Here is a 24,286-nt window from a genome sequence, read left to right as displayed (position 1 = left end):
GCAGTTGCAAGCAAGATGGAAAGAAGATCAGAAAGTTGGTATTTCAATAACTGATGGAAATTTGGTAAAACAAATTAGAGATCAAGGTCAAGCACATATAAAAAGGATATTTATTTGAACAAGCCGGCCTGGTCTGATGGGTTTGGGGTTTTAATATGAATTTTAACTAATGTATCACATCGGGCATAATTATTTAATGTTTTTTAACTTTTGTATTTTGTATCTTGATATTTATTGCCCTGTACACTGCCCTGAGTCCTTCGGGAGAAGGGCGGTATAAAAATTTAATAAATATATATATAAATATATATAATGCATTGATAGAAATTGACTCAGAAACGGAACTTGTCAAATATTGTATGATAAAGTGGGCCCAGAACTTTCAGGAGGTTATAACAATGGATACTTGGGAAAAGATTTGGGTTAAAAACGTAAAATTTACACAGGCCCAAAATTTAAAAGAGAATTTTTATAAAATGTTTTATAGGTGGCACTTAGACCCTAAAAAACTACCAAGTATGTATCCGAACTACCAGCCCAAATGTTGGAGGTGTGGTTGTGAGGATGCAATGTATTTTCACATATGGTGGACTTGTAAAAAAGTCAAAGTGTCAAAAAAAAGTGTCAAAAAAAGTGTCAAAAAAGCATCCCAGTGAGGAGGCTAAAACAACCAATCTCTTTTAGTCAATTAGATGGGACTATAGCAGGCGGGGGACCAGCTACCCTAGCCACTCTACCAATCCACATGTCCCTGGGGTCTCATGAGGAAGACATAACGTTTATAGTGGCCCCAGGCATGGAATGCCCAATGATTTTAGGACTGGAATGGCTGAAGAAATGGAACCCCGGGATAAACTGGAAGACAGCAGAACTCAACTTCCCAAAAGTGGAACAGGAAAACGTAAAACCCCCAAACACCCCCCTAACCCAGAGGGAGGAGACAGCAGCAGTGGGGAAAGAGAAGGGGTTACCAGAGACACCGGAGGAATACAGGGACCTGGCTGAGGTTTTCAGTGAGGAAAGAGCAGATGAGCATGCCCCAATATAACAGCACAAGAGTTACTGACTTTAAACCACTTGTACCGGAACAACAACTGGCAGCACCAGTCACCACCAGGGCACAAGAAAAAATGAAGCCAAAGGTAGATAGCCAAACTGGAATAGAATTCAGGAAATCTTTGGAAAGTGATGAATGGTTCCAGAAAAATAAACATGTGTGCACAATTAAAGATGGACTGCCATGGGTGGGGGAGAAGCTATATATACCTGCCACACAGAGAATCAATTTCATGCAACTGTGCCATGATACAAAATCAGCAGGACACTTTGGCTTTGTAAAAACCTTACACTTAACTAAAAGGCAATTTTGGTGGCCATCTATGAAAAAGGACATAGAAAGCTATGTGGGTAGCTGTCAAATTTGCGGGATGGCCAAAAGACTGCAAGGGAAACCGCCAGGTCTGTTACAACCGGTGGCAAACCCCTCAGCCCCATGGAAAGAAATAGCCATGGATTTTATCGTAGAACTGCCAGAAAGTAGTCTGGACTGTCACAGATCTGTTCTCTAAGCAACTACATTTCATACCTTGCCAAAAAATCCCGACTGCAAAAGCATTAGCAAAACTTTTTGTACAGCATATTTACAGATTGCACGGGGTACCACAACGCATCATATCTGACAGAGGGGTGCAATTTACGTCAGCACTTTGGAAAGAATTTTTATCCCTCTTAGGAACCACCCAAGGAGTCATCTAGTCACCATCCTCAGACAGACGGAGCTTCTGAAAGACTTAATAATATACTTGAACAATATCTGAGATGCTTTATTAATTTTCAGCAGTCTGACTGGACGGACCTACTGCCTTTCGCAGAAGTAGCATATAATAATGCAGTCCACTCAAGCACAGGTTACACCCCTTTTCAAGTAGCTACAGGCCAGAGTTTCAACCCAATACCAGAACTAACCCCAAAAGAACCGGTCATCCCTGATCTGAAGGAATGGATTGCTCAATTGCAAAATACATGGCCAATTGTTAGGAAAGCGTTGGAAGATGCCAGAAAAGCATACAAGACACAGGCAGACAAAAAAAGAACCGATCCCGCACCATTTAGGGTAGGAGAGATGGTATATTTATCCACAAAATACCTGAAATCACTCCAACCCTGTAAAAAACTAGGACCAAAATATATTGGACCCTTTCCAATTAAAAGAATCATAAACCCAGTAACAGTTGAATTAGAACTACCCAAAAATCTTAGACGAATACACCCAACCTTTCACTGCAATCTATTAAAGAGAGAACAACAATCACCACTACGAGCAAAAATCCCATCACCACCACCCCCCATCATGGTGGAAGGAGAACAACATTTTGAAGTGAAAGAAATCTTAGATTCCAGAAAACACCATGGAACGATACAATATTTAGTGGCATGGAAACACCTCCCCGCCTCAGTAAATGAGTGGGTTAACAAACTCCATGTTAAAGCACCTAAGTTGCTTAAGAGGTTTCATACAGAATATCCGAACAAACCAGGCTAACATTTATATGTTTTCTTTTCCCCACAGAAAGACTCATCTTTTTTCTGAAAGGAGAGCCGAATGTCAGAATCCATTTATATCACATTTCATAAATGTATAGGTAGAACATTGGGCTTATTCTGGGGATTCTGCCATCTCTCCGAGGGGGGGGGGGAGGGGATGGTTACTTAAGGCGATCTTCAAACAACAGGGAACGTTTGAACTGGGGGAGAGAGGGGGAGAGACAGATCTGGATCGCATCTTCATTTACAACTGAAAAGGAAAGCAATAACCATAAAACCAAGGAGAGTTCCCTTTCCCATGGAAGGGCCTGACACCTAAGCAAATGATGGGGGCCTGACCAAATGGATGAGGGGAGGGGCTGAAATGGGAATGCTTTATATAGGATTGAAATGTAACTTTGTTAGATTCCGTCTTGTATTGCCACAATCGATTCCATCCTAGTAAACATTTTCCTTTTGGACTAAACTTGCATCCAAGAGTTCTTATTTCCTAAGATGTGGATTGAGGTGGGTCCTGACACAAAGCTTTTTGGATTAAAATTTGGTGGAACATGCAAAAGATATTTAAGAAAAAGATAAGGTTCTCTCCACAGTTGTTTTTGTTGGGTATTATTACAGATTTTACTGTTATAGATACTAAATTGATGTTGAATTTAATTACGGCAGCAAGACTTTTAGTAGCGCAATATTGGAAAAAGGAGGAACTGCCGACTATAGAAGAGTGGACTTTGAAAGTTTCTAACTTGGCGGAAATGGCAAAGATTTCAGCATATTTGAAAGAACAATCGCAACAGAGATATATTGTGGAATGGAGAAGATGGATCGAATATATTCAGAATAAATATGGGACTAAAAAGTTTCATTTAGCATTTGAATAAGTAGTGGTTTTATACGATGTATTATTAGTTATTAGTTATTTGTTAGTATTATAGTTATGTTTACGGAGAGTTAAAGTGCGATAGAATTTAATGTTTTATTTTTGTTGTTAGCATATTTTAGCTTAAGTTTGTAAGTTTATACCCTGTATTCAGCTCTGGGAAGTCGGGGAGGGGAGGGGAGGGGAGGGTTGGGGGGAAGGGGGGGAATTTAAAAAATGTACTGTAAAACTTTTCAATAAAAAAAGAAGCAAATATTTGTCATATTCCCCAACTTCAGTTATTCAGGAAAATCTTTTGATAATTAAGTCTGAAGACAATGTATAACTAGTTTGATGAGCACTGGGGAAAGTATTATTTTGTTTAAAACCACTGATATTAATGTTTTAGATCAGTGGTTCTCAACGTAGGCCATTTGGCCATGCCATATATCTAAGAGGTATATCTAAGTTTTCGAGGCACCTAAACATAACTATCAGGTATATGATCAATTTGTCATAAACCTCACATCTCATCATGTGTGCTCATTTCGGGAGCGTAAATACTGAAAATTACTATACTTTACAATAAATATTTATCAGCTAGCAGTCAGCATGTTGGGGGTCACCAGAGGTAAATGAGGCTCAGAAGGGAACCTTGAATAAAATAGTCAAGAACTCATTGTTTAGACAATAACTCTATATTTTGTGGCACACAGATTAAAATGTTGATCTGGATCTCCCCAAGTCAAGTCAGATGATTTGGAGGTCCAGGGGTGAGTCTGTCTGGTTATTCTCTCTCTCTCAACCAAATCAAACTCACAGCTCAGGGAAATCCATAGCAGTACCTAATTTAATCCTGTCCTATATGGTTTCGAGAGGAGCCCTGCTCAAGCAACCAAGTTTCAAGAACAAGCTGCAAAGGCAAAAGGAGATGACATGCTTGTTTCTGGTTAGGAGGGTCTTCTGGCTTCCAGGTCACCGCGTAAATTCTCTTCTATATTAAGAGCCATGTCATTGGAATGACAGTCCTTTTAATATTGGGTCATTCTAACTTAGCAATAGAATACAAAGCAGATCTACAAATCCTACAGAGGTCTGATTTAAATTGTCTCCATCGGTCGTGTCTCCTGCTACAGATAGATGGCTTTTTTGCTGGATAACCCCATTTCCGAGAGTGTACAAAAACTAAAAGCTGGATGCCAATAGCCAGAATAGGCTCACCTAAGCCTTTTTCTGCTGGGCAATTTCCCTTTCTTCTAAGACTACTGAGAGAAGAAACCTTCCTTTGGGCAACTATGTGCCGTGCAGCCTCTCTGCTCCATCCCTCCGGTCCTCTTTCCCCTGACATATCACCCTAGGGCCAGATCACAATGGAGCTAACACATGCCATGGGGATAGGTGTTTATGCTTTGTTTTTAAGACATATTACATAATCTGACATTAAAGCAAATATTCTTCTCTGTAGCTCCCGAACTCCGAAGGACGACAAGGGTACTGTTGAGAATTACATACACTTCTACCACTGCTGAGTGTAATCCTAGATTTATTAATCTGCAAGGATGGATCATTGCCATATTTGCTTCCCCTGAATAGAGCTGGCAAACCTCCCAATTCAAGAAATTTAGTATAAACCATGCTTGCTATTTTAAAATACAGCCTTAACCCAAATCCGTATGCATTCCAGGGCAAAATAATATTCAGCTGCAGTGCACGACCATCAGAAGAAACAGGCAAATCTTACTCACTGAATAGGAAGAGGGCTTCCTTTTAACACAAAACATGACAGATCTATCTCCTATATTTAATGCTGATATATATTCCACATAACAGAATGCCATCCACAAGAAAGAAATCCTATCCCTTATCAGATGTCAGTTAGTTCACCAGGGCTAAGTACTTTCTCACATGTTCTCTTCCCTTTCCTTTCTCTCCCTCATACACACACACACACACACACACACACACACTCCCTGGAAATATATTAGTTACTCAGGAAGCGATCCAGGAATTTTTGGGGTGGGGGAGGGAGCCATCTTGAATGAAAATGTTAGATAAGGGGTGGGGGGGGGAAAGAGGACCAAAAAAAAAAGGTAAACTTACTTTGCCACTTTTGGCTTGCTGAGACATCCACAGATCTGGCTGTTTGAAAAGCATCTGGGCTAAGTCTGCTGCACACCACTCGAAACCTTGAAAGAGCAACTTCCAATGCTGCTACCCACAGAGAAGCAGAGAGCAAGGGGGGGGAGAGAGAGTGCGCAGAGCACAGCGCTGCAGAGAAAGAGAGAGAGAGAGAGGAACAGCAGAGTGAAGCACCAAGCCACTGATTAATTCAGCCTGTTGCCAGTCACGCTGCTGTATGCTGGAAACAGAAGAAGAAGGGGAGGAATGAGAAGAAAAAGATGGAGAAGTTCTTTTCCCAAGGGGTGGGGGAGGCAGCAGAAGGATGCATATCAAACCAAATAATCCTCATGAACCATCTATGCAGAGATGTGATAAGGCTGAGAACCAGGTCATATACATAGATGTAGAGCTGATGAAGGCTCAGTTCTGATCACAGCAGCAGAGAGAGGAGAGCTCGTCTTCAAAGGGAGAAATCAACCTTGGGAGCTGAGAAGGATTGGGAATGTTCAAAACATACATTTATAAAGAAGGGGGAAATTAAATGACAGGGTCTGTATTTCTCAAGCCAATTATTTCAATACAATTGGAAAAGTCTAGAGGACCTTTAATTTGCTGAGCTCTGTGGGTTTTTAGTGCTGTCTACTGAGCCTCCTCTTGCTCTCAGCAGGACTTCCCAGCAGGAATCCGGATAGGGAACAGCTCTTCTCCACCACCAAACATCAAATATTCATAATATCTCAAGACGAGACACCAGAAGAAAATGCAGTCTAGGTTATTAATAACGACCTGATAGTTCTGTGGCTTGCCACTCACCAAGACAACAATACAGGGGACAAGAGAAGGACACAGAGCTAACAAATATAACTGTCATAATATTATACTCAAGTAGCAAAAAAGAAGAGAGAGAAAAATTATACAACTGACAAAAGTCAGGCCAACTCTAGCTACATCCTATTCAAGGCGCTGTGCCGCACAATTCCTCTCCGGGGTGAGGATGTTAAAAGTTAACATTTTAGCCCTACTCAAAAATTTTGTGAATGACCAATCTGCTTCAGTGATTTGAGTATAGAGTTGAATATGCTGAATGAAGATCAACTGCTTTCACAGCAATCTCTGGATGACTTCCTTATCCAACTATAAGGATCTCTCTAGCATGCAATAGCATCCTAACAGTCTCCAACTTCCTTGCCCAGTTGAAAAAAGCAGCAGGTGATCTTTGCAGTGGATTTGGATGTAAAGTTCTTGCTGGGCGAAATTAACAATGCTTTTCAATGCTGAGCGCCAAGGGGGTCTCCCATCCCCAGAGTCTTTCTGTTAACCTTTCTATCTCTTCCACCAGTCTGATGAGTTCAGTCCAGAAAGATCTTTCAATCAGTTCCTCTTGCTTCTTCTGCCAATCCTTCTCTTCTAGTGCTGGATAGATAACTGTCTTGCTCCAAAGTTTCCCACAAAATGATGCACTATGTGCTGCTGAGAATCACAGTAATCAAAGTTGGCTCAAAACTGGGGGGGGGGGAATCATGTCTGTGGGGTCCTTGATGCTCTCTGAGCTTGGAGGTTTTCTTGCAGCATTTCATTGCCAAACTAGACAACATCATCAATGCTATAAGGGAGTGGGGTTTGCTCAGATGTTACCTTGTTTGGTAATAAAACATCTGCAAGAAAACCACCAAGCTCGGACAGTACCAAGGACCCCATAGTTTAATCTACAAATATTCTCTTCTATTGGAATCATGGCTGTTGCAAATTGATGCTAGGCTGACATTCCTGAGAACTTTGGGAAAGGGGATACTGTAAGCTAAATTCCATTAATGAATCAAAGCACTATGTGTATTTTATAAGGCTGTGCACATAGGAAAATGATATAGAAGTAATGCAAATTGCATGAGAGTGTAGCACCTCTCTACTAAAACATGCACATCTTTTTCGTAAGGCTTTGCATAAGTCTTTAACATGATTCCTAAAGCAGCCATGACTTCTTTTTTGGGCTGTAAGGTATCATAGTGGTTATGCAGAAGAGAAGACAAAAAAAATATAACCTCGATAACATATAGTTGCTCTTGTAAAGTAGGGAAGAGCCAGTGTGACATAATAAAGTGGGAAATATGAAACAAATTCAGCCATGAGGCTAATGGGAAGATTGCAGACAGTCCCTATCTCTAGCTTATTTACACTGCAAGTCTGTCATATAAATATAATAGGAGGAGCAGAAAAGAACATGAACTTCCCTGACCAGGTAGCCGCTAGAATCAGTGAATTGAAACTTCCAGAATCATCCTACTGTGGTCTTGCTAAGGCTGAAAGGTAGCAACAAAAGGATTGAACTTTTCAATTCAACCTGTCAATGCACATAATTAACTCATCATGGTAGGAAGGCAAGCACACACAAAAAATAAGTTCTCCCAAAACGATAATAAATTTACGTGCCATAACATGTGAGATGGATCCTGCACAAGCTCACCCTCTCGGTACTACTGTCAATCTGCTCCAGGCCAGGCCCAGCTAGAGATACAAGGGGCAAGAGCCCAGAATCTCTTGTACATGAAGGAGCCATGCCCTGGACCTGCCCTGTACTAAGAAGTGGCTCCTGACGATTCCCTTTTCCTACTTCCTTCCTCCCTAAAAATACGATTTAATTAATACAAGTAGTCCTCGACTTACAACAGTTCATTTAGTGACCATTCAGTTACAATGGCACCGACAAAAGTGACTTATGACCGTTCTTCACACTTATAACCATTGCAGCATCCCCACGGTCACATGGTCAAAATTCAGATGCTTGGCAATTGACTCATATTTATGACAGCTGCAGTGTTCCCGGGGTCATGTGATCCTCTTTTGCGACTTTCTGACAAGCAAAGCCCATGGGGAAGCCAGATTCACTTAACAACCGTGTTACCAACTTAACTGCAATAATTCACTTAACAACAGTGGCAAGAAAGGTCGTAAAGTGGGGCAAAACTCACTTTAAAAATGTCTCACTTAACAACATAAATATTTGGCTCAATTGTGGTCGTGAAGTCAAGAACTACCTGTATTTGTGAGCTTTGAGCTGCACAAGCTTTATAATCATTGTTAACTTTATTAAATTTACAGTATTTCAGAAATTACAGGTAACACTGGCCATGAGTAAGAATGAGAAGGAACAATATGGTGAGCACAATACTATGACCAAAATAAATATTTATCTCAAAAAAAGTATTAAAAATCAATTTTATTTATTTTTATGCCATTTTTAATATTTTTATGAATAATTCAATAAGGTGAACTTTTTTGTTTGTGTTTGTTTTTGTTTATTGATATCCCTTTATTACTTTTACAAATATTATTGTTTATTGATATCCCTTTATTACTTTTACAAAGTGGTGAAAATGTCCAACACACCTTTCTCCTCCTATTTTCCGTACAACAACCTCTGAGGTGAGTAAGGCTGAGAAAGAGTGACTGACCCAAAGTCACCCAGCTGGCTTTAGTGCCTAAAGCAGGTTAGTCTCCTTGATCCTAGGCCAGTACCTTGACCATTAGACCAAACTGGCTATTATTAAGATTGGGTGCTTTTTTCCCCCTATTAATGAAAGGGAGAAGTGACGTGAACTTCACCACTAGCAAACCATAGGACTTTCCAAAATCTTCCAACCATCCCTGTGCTAAAACAACAGCCAGGGCAGGCTTTTAGTCACTGTGATGGCTGGGGAATAAATGCTGCAAAGATTTGTAAATCACTAAGATGGAAATGGCCTATAGCTGAGGAGCAAGACACACATCTCAAATCCAGGGGACTGCTGATTAAAGCATGCTTTTTTAACTTTGGGCCCCTTGGGCCTAGGTGTTACTGGATGTTGCACCTTAAGTAGCCCAAAACCATAGGAGCATTAAGGTTGGAGGAAAACCTCCCAAGACTTGGAAAAAAAAATGCTTTGCTTGAGATGCTGAAGGTGTTGCTGGCCAAAGATAGCAATTGAGAGACTTGACTCCGCATCTAGCCATTCTTTGGATAAGGGAAACCGTGGATGGCAAAGAACCTATAACCAAAAAGTACAGAACTGTGTAGCCTCCAGAAGTTGTACTCAACTCGGAGATTTTATTTATCATTATTTCAGGGATCCAAAGGCCAGCGTGCATAACTATAGAAGCAAAGCTCAAAAAAAGCAGAGGATTTTTGGTGCCGAATACAAAAGGAGCCCAGTGGGGAAGCAAGGGGAGGGGAAGGAAAGAAAGGCAGCATCTTTCTCCAGGGCATTGTGTTTCCTAGACGACACACACTCTGGAGCTGCACAAAGGAACACAATGTTTTGCACAGCATAGCTCTCCCTCCACAACCTCCCAGCAATGTCATCCCTCTTTTCCTTAACACCATTCCTAGGAAGTTCCTGGCCTGCTGAAGCACAGCTATGGGCAAGCATGGGGAAGAAGAAGAAGAAGAAGAAGAAGAAGAAGAAGAAGAAGAAGAAGAAGAAGAAGAAGAAGAAGAAGAAGAAGAAGAAGAAGAAGAAGAAGAAGAAGAAGAAGAAGAAGAAGAAGAAGAAGAAGAAGAAGAAGAAGAAGAAGAAGAAGAAGAAGAAGAAGAAGAAGAAGAAGAAGAAGAAGAAGAAGAAGAAGAAGAAGAAGAAGAAGAGGGGGGGGGATGGCGGTCTTGAAGCCATCTGTTCTGGGAAACTTTCAGTCCCAAACACAGCAGTTAAATGAGCTCTGATCTCTCCAGAGAAAGGCTCCCTGGCAAATGGTCCTGCAACTGCTCTCTCCTCACAATTTTGACTGACTGCATGGCACCACCCTGGAGGATAGAATTAAGGGATGCTTAAGGTGCTCTGTTCTGCTAAACAAAACAGAGCGCCTTAAGCCTGATGGACAGCCATGCTTTGGCAATTGCCTTAACAGACCCGCTGACTACATTGGCTGAACTTTTTCCTTAATAAATAAATGAGAATATGTACTCTCTTTCATTTAGATTCTGTTTACTGTTTGACATCTGTGAAATGTATGGAAAGTTTATAATCACTTTTTATTTTTATGTGTTTGTGGGGGGGAGTTTCTTTTGGTTTTTTTCCATGTGTATGTTGGTGTATGTGCATTTTTTTTAATAAAACTTGTTAAAGGATAATATAAAAAGAACTTTTCCCCTGATAAAAAGCTCATATTCTCTCTAACTGAAGACAACACAAAAAGCGTTTGAGGTGCTAATAGGACGACCTTTAAAAAAGTACAATGTGTACAGCACTTTTTCTGATAAAGGGTCAAGCCAGAAGGAAAAAAAACCTGGTATTTGTCAAACAGGAAGTATCCCAAAGGAGCAGAGAGAAAGGGCTGGGGGGGAGGGTTGGGGTGACCTATGGATCACTGATTAAAATAAGAAATGAGAGGAGGAGATACCTGAAGCTCTGAAGCTTGCTTCTGTGTACCGGCCTTATTGAAAGCAATCCTGCTGCTACGCCTCCGCTTTCCTTCACTCAGATGGAGCCGAGAAACCCAAGCCGCTGCCGCTAATAAACTTCTTATCCAAAGGTAGACCTTGGGCAGGGGTAGGCAACTTTGGGTCTTTTATGACTCGGGGACTTCAACTCCCAGAATTCCTGAGCCAGCATGGCTCAGCTTGGAAACCTCTCCCTTTCCCCTCAGCATGGCTGCCTTAGGAATTCTGGGAGTTGAAGTCCACGAGTCATAAAAGAGCCGAGGTTGCCTACCCCTGACCTTGGGGAAACTGGATTCTCCCTCTGTGAGCAAATGGGGCAGTTCAAAACGAAGCAAATCACTTCAGTTTCAAACGTCAGATAGGCGCACATAAACTTCTTATCCAAAGGGAGACCTTGGGGAAATTGGATTCTCCCTCTGAGCAAATATCTCAGTTCGGATAAAAGGTGTCTGAGCGTCTATGGGAGCTTTGGAAACACGATTTACTACGTTTTCAAGCGTTGCAATCCCACACAGATGGAGCCCCCCCAAGATCTCTGTTCCGATAAAAGGTGTTTGAGCAGCAGCGGCTTGTTTCTCCACTCCGTCCAAGTGAAAAGAAGCAGAGGCGCACAGCGGGATTGCTCTCAATGAGGCTGGTGCACCCAAGCAAGCAGCACACCTGCGTCTTCTTGAGAGCAATCCTGCTCTGCGCCTCTATTTTCTTCCTTTCGGACGGAGTGGAGAAACTCAAGCTGCTGCCGCTCAAACACTTTTCATCCCAACGGAGACCTTGGGGAGATGGGGAGCTCCATCAGTGTGCGACTGCAACGCTTGAAAACGCAATGAATTGTGTTTCCAAAGCTTTCATAGGCACTCAAACACCTTTTATCCGAATGGAGATCTTGGGGAGATGGGAAGCTCCATCTGTGTGCAAATGCAATGCAGCGCTTGAAAATGCAGCAAATTTGCTTCGTTCTGAACCACCCCATTTGCTCACAGGGAGAATCCAGTTTCCCCAAGGTCTCCGCCGCTTGATTGAGGAGGACGAGGAGAAGAGCAGTGAGGATTTGTGCCTGCCTGGCCCTGCAATGCCTCTCCACTCATTTGAAGGCTTTCTTCCTGCCCTCAAACTAAGTCTGGCACATGCAAGCGAGCCGCTCAGCTAGGCCACGGACGGTATTGGTTCCTGCGCCTGGCCTGCTCCGAATCCACGCTTTGCCCTATAGGCGTGCAAATGAAGCAAACACTTCTCTCCCCTCCCAGAGAATGGAAGCTTCTGGGGGCCATGATCTCTTTTGCAAAGAATGGGTTTTGAACTTCTGTGATATTACGGCACCCAGGAACTTCCACTGTCAGCACGAAAAGCATTTGCAAGCTTTTCTCCTCTCCCTCAAAGGAAAGAAACTGCGGCAGAGAGGAGACAGATTTCCCAAGTTAAGTGACTCTGGCGCGGCAAGAAGGGAGGGTGAAGCATGAGGTTTCTTAGTGGGTCGGGGAGGCCTTGGGGGCCTGTTCCATCACTAGGCCCCCCCATGGCCTTCCCCACCCTGAGATACCACATGTGCACTTAACAAGCCGCGTGCATCTTAATGAGCAAGGGAGTGATCTCATTCGATTTACGAGGTTCACTCTACGAGTTTTCAATTTACGAGTGGAATGGGCAGGCTCCATTACACTCGTAACTCGAGGACTACCTGCACTTAAACCATGTGACATCATGATAAATATAACTATTTTGCACAGTTTCTTATTACTTTCGTAAATCACAGCTTCTTCCTCCTATACTAGAGCACTAGGCCGATGCACAGCAATTCAGAAAACATAAAATCAAGGATAAGAATAGCAAACCATTTGCGTCTTTTGTCTACGTAAAGGAAATATATTCACAGGGCTTCATTCAGACAGACAATAGTTAAATTAAACCACAGGGAAAAAAATGTGCCAGGGAACAGTAGGAGATGCAAAAATTAATACTGTAAGAGAGAAGTAAGGGTTTGTGGAAAGAGACCTCACAGCAACATTATGTATGTATAAATGGGCATTACTTTCAGTGCAAAGGTTATAAAATATTGTATATAGCCCTGCAACATATAATTTATCAAGCCTGAACATGGAGAATTACAATGAACCATGGAATATAATTTAAACTGAAAACTGAAAACACACAGATGGAGCAATAATTTAAATGTATCCATCCCTAAGCAAAAACATATTTACTCTGCTGATTTTACCAGCCTCTGGAGAGTTTAACAAAAGTTCATTAAGTATGCAACATTTAGGCTGAGTTTAAACATCATGCTATATAAAGCTACAGTTGTTTGTTTGTGTTTTAGCCCCTTGCATGAATACACTGCAGCTTATCAGCTATAGTTAATAGCTTGTGTGCACCCAATTAATTGTGGTTTTTTCAACAAAACATTACTAAGAAAACACAATCTATGAATCCAGTCAGTGTACTACTATTTTGGCAGCTGCCATAATGACATTCGTATTTCCTGTTGATAGGATTATTTGATCTCTGGGAAAATGTCATTATCCAATACCCACAGTGGGAACAGGGTGAACTAACAAGCCCTCTGCAATACCAGAATTGAAACAGTCAAACAGAGTTTGCTAAATTGCTTTGCATGTGGATATCCCAGGAAGATATTCATTTTGCCAATATTAAATTATTTCCACATATTCCAGAGAAGGGGTTGGGGGAGACAATGGGTAGAAAATGAGTCTATTAAACTGGATTTCAGAGATACCTAGACAATCACTTAGGGTATTTGCTCTCTTGTTCAGAGATGCTCAAACCGGATGCCAGGCAATTTAGCATCTAATAAATGCTGGATCTCATCCTTCATTTGCAATGGAATCCTATGAATGACAGGAACTAGAAATCAAATCTCCTAAGTTTCAGACTCTTCGACTTTATACAAAGCAATTAATTACCCAGAGCAGAATTCATGAACTTCAGCAATATTGCTTATACATTTTGTTTTACACAATCAATACCTCTAAAAAAGTAATTTTCAAATACACTTAGAATACATATTGCATACCATCTTCAGAGGTCATCCTACATTTGGAATTAAAAGTCAACTGCTAGAAATGAACTGCTTCTCCTCAATCTTTTGGACGTTTGATGACAAAATTGTTTGTACTCAATCCTTAGCAATAAGGATTCAGATCATGTTTGCACAAAATTTACTTGTGCTATTTTATAATTGAAGGTTTGAATATTGAATATGCTCTCTAAAGATAAAAATAGCACTCAAATTGAAAACTATAGTGTCAAGGATTGTCAAGAGCCCTCTGTCCACATGTGGGAGAAAAAAAAATAGCCTCCATATAAAAAGCTGTTTTGATAAATAAAGTTCAATCCAACGTGTTCCATTTGTAATCTGAAGTAGTACAAACTAGATACATCTGAAGCAAAGCTTTTTTTACCTAATGTAAATTTTAATAAAAACTGATACTTTATCAAGTTAATTTTTTAGCTCCAACTATTCCAATAATTTCCATGTTAAATGAGGTGCAAAGAAAAGTAATACGTTTATATGATCAAATAAAAAATGAAGGATTAAGACTAATATTTTACAAAGGATGAGGTGGATTGCAGTACCAAATTTTAAGCTGCAGATATCACCTTATGGCTGTTTTACTAAAGTCTACTGAATCCCAGATGGTTTGCTTAAATATTTTTGGCTGAATACCAACAAAAATGTATAATTTGGAAGAGATTATACAATAAACTATTAAAAGTATGGGATCACTTCAATATTAAACATTTGTCATGAAAAAAATGAATCAAAGAGATAATAATTCATAAGCAAAACTTAATCCTTAATAAAACAAAAATGAAACTTTTTTTAAGATTCTTTCTTTAAAATGGTCAGAATCACCTTACTAGTTTCAATATATTCAAAGGAGAAGCATAATCTAAACAAGGATTTAGAGCAGGGGTGTCAAACTGCCAGCCCATGGGCCGGATGCATCATAGCAAAACCGTGCCCTCCCCATTGCCAGCAATGGCAAAAAAGTCACGAGACATCACATGATGTTGCAAGTTTGACACCCCTGATTTAGAGGTTTAATTGAATTAGAAAAATGCAATCATATTTTCAAGTTAAAATATGTCTCAGAAACTGAACTAGTTAGACTGATTAAATATTTTCAAAGATCCTGGAGCACTGGGGAACTACCAGAGGACTGGAAGAGAGCTGATGTAGTTCCCATCTTCAAAAAAGGGAAAAAATAGATCCAGGAAACTGCAGACCTATCAGCCTGACCTCAATACCTGGGAAGATTCTGGAAAAGATAATCAAACAACAAATCAGCAAACACCTTGATGCAAACAAAGTCATCACTAAAAGTCAACATGGGTTTGTCAAAAACAGATCATGCCAGACAAATCTTATCACATTCTTTGACCAAGTGACAAAAATAGTGGACCAGAGGAATGCTGTAGATCTAATTTACTTGGACTTCAGTAAGGCATTTGATAAAGTAGATCACAACCTACTACTTGATAAGATAGAAAAATGTGGGTTAGATAGCATTACCACCAGATGGATTCGTAGCTGGCTGACAGGCCGTACTCAGCGTGTGGTCCTCAATGGAACCGCATCTACATGGAAGGAAGTGTGTAGTGGGGTGCCCCAGGGCTCTGTTCTGGGCTCAGTGCTCTTCAATATCTTTAATTAATGATTTGGATGAGGGGATAGATGGGGAACTCATCAAATTTGCAGACGACACCAAGCTGGCAGGAATAGCCAATACTCCAGAAGATAGGCTTAAGATACAGAAGGATCTGGACAGACTCGAACACTGGGCACTATCTAACAAAATGAAATTCAATGGTGAAAAAAGTAAGGTTCTACATTTAGGCAGGAAAAATCAAATGCATAGGTATAGTATAGGTGGTACCTTGCTCAATAGTAGTAACTGTGAGAGGGATCTCGGAGTCTTAGTAGACAATCACTTCAATATGAGCCAGCAGTGTGCTGCAGTTGCCAAAAAAGCCAACACAGTGCTAGGCTGTATTAACAGAGGGATAGAATCAAGATCAAGTGAAGTATTAATACCACTTTACAATGCTTTGGTAAGGCCACACCTGGAATACTGCATCCAGTTTTGGTCACGATGTAAAAAAGATGTCGAGACTCTAGAAAGGGTACAGAGAAGAGCAACAAAGATGATTAGGGGGCTGGAGGGTAAAACATATAGGGAACGGTTGCTGGAATTGGGTATGTGTAGTTTAATGAAGAGAAGGGTGAGGGGTGACATGATAGCAGTGTTCCAATATCTCAGGGGCTACCACAAAGAAGAGGGAGTCAAGCTATTCTCCAAAGCACCTGAAAGCAGGACAAGAAGCAATGGATGGAAACTAGTCAAGGAGAGAAGCAACCTAGAACTAAGGAGAAACTTCCTGACAGTTAGAACAATTAACCAGTGGAACAACCTGCCTCCAGAGGTGGTGAATGCTCCAACACTGGAGGTTTTTAAGAAGAGACTGGACAGCCATTTGCCTGAAATGGTATAAGGTTTCCTGCCTGAGCAGGGGGTTGGACTAGATGACCTCCAAGGTCCCTTCCAACATTATTATTATTATTATTATTATTATTATTATTATTATTATTATTATTATTATTATTATTATTATTATTATTATTTGTAGAATCTAAATAGGACAATCAATATGCAACAATGAGACTATCAAAGGACGATAATTATACTGTGGGAAGTCAGCCTCCCCACAGAAGGAAATATTAAAAGGGCAGAATATTATATTTCCTCAAAGGATCTTAAAAGGCAGAAAAGCATGCCCAGTTTTTCTTAATAGCCCCAAGTCTCCCTCCCCCAAGCAGAAACCAGCTCTGTAGAAATGCAGATGTAATAATCCATTCAGGAAGGTTTGGAGCCCTCCAGCTAGAGGCTTAGGAAGACAAAGACACCTAAAATCTACATACCCCACCCAAACTCTAAGACAGGACATAATAGGATTAACCCACAGATGCCAAAGGGGCACACTCAGACTCAGGTCAAAGTACATGACCCAGGAAATACAAAGCCTCAAACAGGAACAGGAAACAACCTCAACAGCCCCAGAGGGTATAAAAACCCACTTCCTACATGTGCTCTCACTCTTTTCTTTCAGAGCCATCTTTCTGTCTGGCTCTCCTCTTCAATAAACTGCAACCTTCTTTCTAAAGTAGTCGCCATGTTGTTTATTCCCGGCTTCGATTGGACCCTGATGAAGACTTTTTCTTCAACAATACATTTATCTTGATTCATCACAAAGGAAATTGAATCAAGATGTTTTATCACTGCTATGTTACTCCTGTGCTGATTGCCAAAACAGATAAAGGTTGACTTCATTTAGCAAGCATAACTGGGGCCAGCAACTTGGTCACTAAAGAGGAGTTGCTAATTAAAGATCAAGATTATAGATTGAGAGCGTTTGCAGATGACTTGGTTATTATCAGTGCTTTTTTTGTAAAAGAAAAGGGTGCCAGAACTCACACATGTCATACAACCCGCCTTGCCTACTCTACAAGGTTCCATCCAAAAAAGGTGCCGGAACTCCGTTCTGAGCGTTCTATGAGAAAAAAAGCCCTGGTTATTATATTAGGTCAACTGACTCAGTCGGTTATAGATTTAATGGGAATAATTTTGCAATATGGACAAGTTTCTGGATTTAAGGTTAATAGGCAAAAAATTAAAATTTTGTCTAAAAATATGACTACAGAACAAAAGGTAGTCTTAGAAAAATTAACAGGATTTGAAATAGTTAAAAAGATTAAATATTTGGGGGTATATCTTTCAGATTCAAATGTGAAATTATATAAAAATAATTATGAATTGTTATGGTTAAAAATACAAAAAGAATTAGATACTTGGAAAAAAATTACAACTGTCTTTATTGGGAAGAATTGCAGCAGTTAAAATGAATGTTTTACCAACATTTTTATTTTTGTTTCAAATGATACCTATACTTAAAAAAGATTCAAATTTGGAGGAATGGCAGAAAGGTATTAATAAATTTATTTGGGCAGGGAAAAGACCGAGAGAAAAACTTATGCAAGATATACTTGAAAGAGGTGGTCTTAAAATGCCCAACTTTAAATTATATTATGAGGCTGCGGCTTTATCGTCAATTAGTAATTGGTTTAATTTAACAGAAGGAAGATTACTGAATATTGAGGGATATGATTTATTATATGGTTGGCATGCATATTTATTGTATCATAAAAAGGTGGATAATATCTTTAAGACACATATATTAAGGGATGCCCTATTGCGAGTTTGGGAAAAATACTGATACAAGTTAAATTATAAAATACGAATTTGGGCAATAGAAAATTTGCGATAGAAAATATAAGTCTGGGATTTAAACATGATGTGACTACATATAAAGATATTCTCAGATTGGAAAGGAATGTATGGCAATTAAAGCCATTTAACATTTTAAAAGAAGGGAAAATAGTACAAACTTGGTTTCAGTATGGCCAGATACAAGCTAGATGGAAAGAAGATCAGAAAATTGGCATTTCAACAACAGATGAAAATCTGGTAAAACAAATTAGAGATCAAAGTCAGGCACATATAAGAAGGATATATAATGCATTGATAGAAATAGATTCAGAAACGGAACTTGTTAAAGATTGTATGATAAAATGGGCCCAGAATATTCAAGAGCCAATAATGATGGATGTTTGGGGGGAAAATTGGGTCAGGAACGTAAAATTTACTCAGGCACAAAATTTAAGAGAGAATTTTTATAAAATGTTTTATAGGTGGCACTTAGATCCTAAAAAATTAGCATGTATGTATCCAAATTATCAGCCTAAATGTTGGAGGTATGGCTGTGAGGACGCAACGTATTACCATATGTGGTGGACTTGTAAAAAAAAGTTAAAACTTTCTGGATTAAAATTTGGTGGAATATGCAGAAGATATTTAAGAAAAAGATGAGGTTTACTCCACAGCTATTTCTACTGGGTATTATTACTGATTGTACTGTTACAGAAACTAAATTGACGAATTTAATAACGGCAGCAAGACTTTTGGTTTCGCAATATTGGAAGAAGGAGGAACTGCCTACTATAGAAGAGTGGACTCAAAGTTTCAAACTTGGCAGAAATGGCAAAAATCTCGGCATATTTGAAAGAACAATAGCAACAGAGATATATCTCGAAATGGAGAAGATGGATTGATTATATTCAGAATAAATATGGGACTAAAAAATTTCATCTAGCATATGAATGAATATTAGAATTATAAGATGTATTATTATTTACTTATGTTTAAGGGGAGTTAAAGTGTGATAGGATTTAAAGTGTATTTATAGTTGGTTAGCATATTTTAGCTTAAGTTTGTTAGAGGCAATAGCCTGTATTCAGCTCTGGGAAGTCGGGGGGGGGGGGGAGGGAGGGGATGTGGGGGGGAGGGGGAGGGAAGGAGTATATGCTTAAAATGTACTGTAAAACTTTTCAATAAAAAAAGAAAAAGAGGAGTTGCTAAGTGAAACCACAACTATGCTAATAATCTTACTTCAGCTTTCCTTTGCTTTACAGACCTGCAAAAGTCATAAATGTGAGGATTGTTTGCAAAGTTAGTTTTTCATCACCGTCATAACTATGAATGGTCACTGTATAAAGCAGTTGCTAAACATATAATTTATTTTCTGAAAATATTTGGAAATACAGTAATCTAGTTAGATCACTCTTTGATATTCCAATAAAATATAATATTTTTTGGCAATGTCTGAAAAATGATTAATTATAGAATAAAACAAAACTTTTTTATTCATTTGGTTTATCTTTCATCAATTCATCTTTCATACTTGGCGGCAATATCTGAAATATTATTACAGAATGAAACAAATCTTAAAGATTCCCTTTACTATCAGTTATTTTTCTATTAATCAGCAAACTTAACATTTCTACAAAATCTATGGAAATCTGTATACTGTATGATAAGTTACCATATTTATGTGTTTTACTGGTTATTCACATAGAATTTCCTCTTAAGACAAATGAGAATATGCATTAATATCAATAATTTCATATTTAAAAAATAAATCTGATTTAAAATTTAATTCACTTTTGAAATCAGTCATAGGCTATAATTTCAGTTATAGATTTTTATAGCATTGAAAATGTGGGTTTCTTTTAATATAAGGCTTTAATTTATTAGTCTTGCATGACTTGATGGAAGGACAGAACACTTTTTTCCCTTTTAGATTTAATTGATAAACAGACAGAAAGAAAATATGGGACATTGTTTCTCTATAAGATAATAGCAGCAAGACTTTTGTATGCACAGAGATGGAAAGATTTACAATTCCTACAATGGAAGAATGAATGCTGAAGCTAATGGAATTGGCTGAGATAGTGAAATTGACTGTTGATTAAAGGAAAGACTTTGTCTCTAACATTATTTTTGCTTGGAAACCAACTTGGACTTCTTGCTAGAAACTAAAAGAACTAAAAAAACATTCAGTTTTGGGATTTGATCATAGAACTGTTTATAAATACAAAAATACTACGTATTTTTGATTTTTGAATAAGGGATTCATGTACTTTATATCTGTATCTGTACCAAATAAAGTTGGAATTTCTTCTCTTTTTCCTTTTTCTCTTTTTCCTTTTTCTCTTTCTTTTTGTACACCTGATTTTTCTTTAACCTCTCTTTTCCTTAACACCTCTTTTTTTGCTTTTTGTATTTTACCCTTTGCTGAAACTTAATAAAAACATTGCTAAAAAAAGATAGAAATGTAGAACATTTTACCTCAAATGGTAACTCAATTATTTATTTTACTTATGAGTCTCATTATACTGGCTACCTTTGTTAAATACTGTTTAATAAATATTTTAATAATGGTCTTCATCACTTTTACAGTAGATCTGATCTAATATGTTACTTCAACATTTTCATTCAGTTTTATACTGTAAATTTATTTTCTATCTTCTTTCTGTTTTGCTTATTTCTTTTCTTCTGATTCCCCCAGATTGTAATTTTAAATTTGTATTTTAAAAAAAGGAAAGGAAAGGGAAAATGATATTTTCAGTTTGAAGAAAAGGAAAGAGAGATGAGGAAGATTGGATGGCATATTACCACAATAAGAGCAGAAAAAGCAACAAGCAACTTGCCTGTGTTTAAGGCAGAAGTATGACAGTACATGACAAAGACGAAATAGGAAGACGGCATTCTGCTAACTGGTTCACAAGTCAGTGATATACACAGTCATACAGTATTCATTAGCCAGGATTTTAAAATAATGGAGTGAATGAAGAACCATGACTGATACCTATGCAGATGTATAGCTATTAATTACATTAACTAAGGTTAAACAATGAGTTTAAAATCCAAACTGAGACACGCTAAAAGCAATTATACAAAATACTTTCATAATTTATGCAGCGAAGAAACTCCTTTAATGCCCAGGGGGAAATTTTATTCCTAGCAGAATCTGAAAGTATCTGCACTCAGAATACTTATCAAGAAACATTTGTCATTCAGAAATGCCATTTATGTTGGAAAAGTATAATTACTAATGAAAATTGCCATCAATAACTTGAGTGAGTGCATGTGTGGTTGGTCCCTGAACAAATTTGCCTCGTATTATACCCCAAAAAAATGCTTCCATTTCAGTCAATTTTCAAACACAAACATGCACCACAAGACTGAACTAATAAAAACATTTCTTCAAGGAACAGAAATTAAGAATCCTACTGATCAGCAGGGTTTTTTTTCTCATAGAACGCTCAGAACGGAGTTCCGGCACCTTTTTTGGATGGAACCTTGTAGGGTAGGCAAAGTGGGTTGTATGACATGTGTGAGTTCCGCCACCTTTTTCTTTTACAAAAAAAGCACTGCTGATCAGTATTAAAGTTGGTCACCGAACCATTTTTTGGTTAGCTTTGTTAGCTTCATTGGAATGTTGCTCCTGGGGCTGCTCAGTTAGAACAAAAGAACTGCATAATTCAATAGCATATGCATCTATGACTCAGGAAGAAAGCATACATTCCTAGAATTCCCCTAATCTTCATGGCCTCAAATTAGAAATCATGCAACTATGATTTATGCATATATCTATTAATATAATGGAGAGCCACATCAGGTACAGGTTCTGATATTCATACGAAGTGCAAAACATCTCAGGGAGAGATGTAAGGATGGCCTTGTGATAACCAAATCAACTTGTTACTAGAATAAAGGCTATTGCCTTGTTTTTTATACAGCCAAATAAAAAATGTATGGTCAAATAATAATTTGTATCAGCCTCCCTCAACATTATATCCATCAGACTGATTCAATACCTGAAACCCAAGTGAGCATATATCTTAGACAGGAGAATTCCCCCATCCTCACTCACTCAGGTCTGGTAATGCATGCAAGTGTGGCCTCTCATTTATGATCAAATCAAGGCTGATCATGTCATGGATGAGGATGCATTTATTACAAACAGAATTGGCACATATAATCACATCACCTTGAACTCAAGATTCTCAACAATCCATCTACCTGCCTCTTGAATTGAGATTTGGAGTCTGGAAGTAGAAAATGGCTGCAAGTTTCTAACCTCTTTTCCCCAGCAGTCCTTAATTTACAATAATAATAGTCTGTCCATTATTGTCCATGGAGAGTTTTTGCTGAAAATCAGAAGTAAATGCCAGTTTTGGCTAAAACGTTGTAAATCATGTAACCATGGGATGCTGCAAATTGCCATAAATGCAGGTCAGTTGCCAAGTATCCAAAATATGCTCACTTGACTGTGGGGGGCATGGTTGTTAGGTCTTAAGTAGCATTTGCTGTCATAACTTGGTTCCTAAGCAACTAGTCATATGTTGCTGGTTACCTGTAAAGATCCACCTGTCTTCTATCACACTTCCCTTTGCCCATCACAATTTCTTCTCTCCTCCTTCCTATGCCCCTCCTCAACCTATCTAGCCTTCTCACCTCTTTGAAGAAAGGAGACAGGGATATGCTATTGCTGGAACTACATCCTCTTTTGATCCAACAAAGATCTCTCAACATTGCTTGTGACTCCAGATGAGGGAAGTGTTAGTGACAAGATTGTGATTTCTATTCTTGTCTCTCTTTCTCCAATTGTCCTGAGGCAATATCCCATATTGCCAGACAGCAACTGCAGATAAACTTCTCATTAAATAAAGAAACAAACAACAAAACAGCAGGACGCTAAAACATCTTAGCAGTTCTATTTCCACTTTAACTGAAAATTAAAGTGGGCTGCATGGGGGCAAGTGAAGACTTTCCTGATTGGTCCAATGAAAAAGATCCAATTTACCCTGTTAATAAGGGGTTGCTGTATCTTCATGCTATTAATCACAAGAGGTGCCTTTAGCCTGACTCTTGCAACAGCAAGGCTCGAAGTGGAAGTCCACAACATAAATCATACAATCAGTTTTATAAGCTGCCAGTCTGGAATTGGTTTAATATAGGGGATGTAGGAATATCAATTTCAAGTAGGAACAGCTTCATAGCTCTTCCTTCCTATCAGCATTCTGAGCAAATTAATTTGTAGAATGATGCAGATTAAAAGCCATGGAAACTATACTTACAACTAAGCTTAATTCTGATATATACTTCCCCAGCATCCCTTTGCCTGGCCTTAAAAGCTTATTTCTGGTTAAGGCTACCAGCTCCAGGAAGCAAAAATATAGATTAAAAGAGTTTTCTACATCTCTGCTGCCATTTTATGGTCATCCAGATTACTTCGTCACTAAATGACTCAGTCACTAAATGAAGACTATCTGTATAGAAATCACTGGTTTAGGTTACATTTGATTCTGCCTCACAAACACATTAGTAACCTTTATTCATTTTCCACATTGTTATCAATGGAAACTAAAATGATGAAAAATACTTAATTACTCAACTATTTTCCCACTGAAATCTACTTAAAATACATTCAATTAACCACAAGTAGACAGATACAGATCAAAAATAAGGGTAGATCTGTGGCACAAGACTGGCCAAGAAATTTCTATTCCATATATTTTAAGAGTAGTAGTAACTAAAAGGTGTTTTTTCCACATTAAATTAGAAATTAAAAATGCAGAAATTAAAAAGAGGAAATAGAAGCAGACTTTGGGGTTGCACAACAAAATAAATTATGGTAGAGCATGAATCAGAAGCAACGGATGGAAACTAGTCAAGGAGAGAAGCAACCTAGAACTAAGGAGAAACTTCCTGACAGTTAGAACAATTAACCAGTGGAACAACCTGCCTCCAGAGGTGGTGAATGCTCCAACACTGGAGGTTTTTAAGAAGAGACTGGACAGCCATTTGCCTGAAATGGTATAAGGTTTCCTGGATTGGACTAGATGACCTCCAAGGTCCCTTCCAACATTATTATTA

General features: G+C 38.7%; 1 protein-coding gene across 1 annotated transcript in view; it reads right to left on the bottom strand.

The window, feature by feature from the left end:
- TMEM94 (transmembrane protein 94) overlaps positions 1-24,286 on the bottom strand; it is a 93,696-nt gene that overhangs the window by 56,882 nt on the left and 12,528 nt on the right. The window lies entirely within an intron of this gene.

This window comes from Vipera berus (assembly GCF_964194415.1).
Source record: "Vipera berus genome assembly, chromosome: 2".
Classification (NCBI taxonomy): Eukaryota; Metazoa; Chordata; class Lepidosauria; order Squamata; family Viperidae; genus Vipera; species Vipera berus.
The sequence above is the reverse complement of the archived record's forward strand: the minus strand, read 5'-3'. Positions and strand labels throughout refer to the sequence as shown.